Consider the following 2,500-nt stretch of genomic DNA (forward strand, 5'->3'; position numbering starts at 1 on the left):
GGCCCGCGGAGTCCGATTGAACACCCCCCAGGTCGGGCAGGCTCGCTCTGTTGAGCGCATGGAGGTTGACATAGAAAATAATCCAACACGTGGAGCTCCAGGCGGGGGGGCCCTCGCCCGGCCCGCGGAGTCCGATTGAACACCCCCCAGGTCGGGCAGGCTCGCTCTGTTGAGCGCATGGAGGTTGACATAGAAAATAATCCAACACGTGGAGCTCCAGGCGGGGGGGCCCTCGCCCGGCCCGCGGAGTCCGATTGAACACCCCCCAGGTCGGGCAGGCTCGCTCTGTTGAGCGCATGGAGGTTGACATAGAAAATAATCCAACACGTGGAGCTCCAGGCGGGGGGGCCCTCGCCCGGCCCGCGGAGTCCGATTGAACACCCCCCAGGTCGGGCAGGCTCGCTCTGTTGAGCGCATGGAGGTTGACATAGAAAATAATCCAACACGTGGAGCTCCAGGCGGGGGGGCCCTCGCCCGGCCCGCGGAGTCCGATTGAACACCCCCCAGGTCGGGCAGGCTCATTGCATTGTGCGCATGGAGGTTGACTTAGAAAATATTTGAGAGTGACATGAGCTCCAGGCAGACACCGACTCATCGCCCGTGGGGTGTCCGACGAGCCCTCACCAATCTTGGATTAATGTTTGGCGAGGCTCCCCTGATCAGCTCTGGAGGTGGCAAGTTCTGAAAAAGTGGTTTCTGAAAATGTGCCCCTTGTATTTTGTGAAACCAGTCACAGTGCCCCTATGTCGGGCAGGCTCATTGCATTGTGCGCATGGAGGTTGACTTAGAAAATATTTGAGAGTGACATGAGCTCCAGGCAGACACCGACTCATCGCCCGTGGGGTGTCCGACGAGCCCTCACCAATCTTGGATTAATGTTTGGCGAGGCTCCCCTGATCAGCTCTGGAGGTGGCAAGTTCTGAAAAAGTGGTTTCTGAAAATGTGCCCCTTGTATTTTGTGAAACCAGGGGTAACCTAGCGAGTAGGCAAACTCATCCCCTGACTGGGGGGATCAACTTTTACCTACTACAGCGCCCCTAATGGCCAAAAGTGGTACTGCTCCCCCTGGTAGCCTAACCCATTGAAATGAATGGGAAAAATTAATTTAGGCTACCAGGGCTTTGGGCTACCAGGGCTTTGGGCTACCAGGGCTTTGGGCTACCAGGGCTTTTTGCTACCAGGGCTGTGGGCTACCAGGGCTTTGGGCTACCAGGGCTGAGGGCTACCAGGGCTATTATAGGCGGCCACCACTGCACTAGTGGCAGCCCGGGGAAGGTGCCTGTTGCTCGGATATGCTTTTACGCACGTCGGCCTCTGCGCCCTGGAGCTTTTTTATGCTACCAGGGCTATTAAAGGCGGCCACCACTGCACTAGTGGCAGCCCGGGGAAGGTGCCTGTTGCTCGGATATGCTTTTACGCACGTCGGCCTCTGCGCCCTGGAGCTTTTTTATGCTACCAGGGCTATTATAGGCGGCCACCACTGCACTAGTGGCAGCCCGGGGAAGGTGCCTGTTGCTCGGATATGCTTTTACGCACGTCGGCCTCTGCGCCCTGGAGCTTTTTTATGCTACCAGGGCTATTATAGGCGGCCACCACTGCACTAGTGGCAGCCCGGGGAAGGTGCCTGTTGCTCGGATATGCTTTTACGCACGTCGGCCTCTGCGCCCTGGAGCTTTTTTATGCTACCAGGGCTATTATAGGCGGCCACCACTGCACTAGTGGCAGCCCGGGGAAGGTGCCTGTTGCTCGGATATGCTTTTACGCACGTCGGCCTCTGCGCCCTGGAGCTTTTTTATGCTACCAGGGCTATTATAGGCGGCCACCACTGCACTAGTGGCAGCCCGGGGAAGGTGCCTGTTGCTCGGATATGCTTTTACGCACGTCGGCCTCTGCGCCCTGGAGCTTTTTTATGCTACCAGGGCTATTATAGGCGGCCACCACTGCACTAGTGGCAGCCCGGGGAAGGTGCCTGTTGCTCGGATATGCTTTTACGCACGTCGGCCTCTGCGCCCTGGAGCTTTTTTATGCTACCAGGGCTATTATAGGCGGCCACCACTGCACTAGTGGCAGCCCGGGGAAGGTGCCTGTTGCTCGGATATGCTTTTACGCACGTCGGCCTCTGCGCCCTGGAGCTTTTTTATGCTACCAGGGCTATTATAGGCGGCCACCACTGCACTAGTGGAAGCCCGGGGAAGGTGCCTGTTGCTCGGATATGATTTTACGCACGTCGGCCTCTGCGCCCTGGAGCTTTTTGATGCCACCAGGGCTATTATAGGCGGCCACCACTGCACTAGTGGCGGCCCGGGGAAGGTGCCTTTTGCTCGGATATGCTTTTACGCACGTCGGCCTCTGCGCCCTGGAGCTTTTTTATGCCACCAGGGCTATTATAGGCGGCCACCACTGCACTAGTGGCGGCCCGGGGAAGGTGCCTTTTGCTCGGATATGCTTTTACGCACGTCGGCCTCTGCGCCCTGGAGCTTTTTTATGCCACCAGGGCTAC

Source organism: Filicampus tigris, unplaced genomic scaffold, assembly GCF_054856515.1.
Source record: "Filicampus tigris isolate MCC_2025a unplaced genomic scaffold, RoL_Ftig_1.0 HiC_scaffold_26, whole genome shotgun sequence".
Classification (NCBI taxonomy): Eukaryota; Metazoa; Chordata; class Actinopteri; order Syngnathiformes; family Syngnathidae; genus Filicampus; species Filicampus tigris.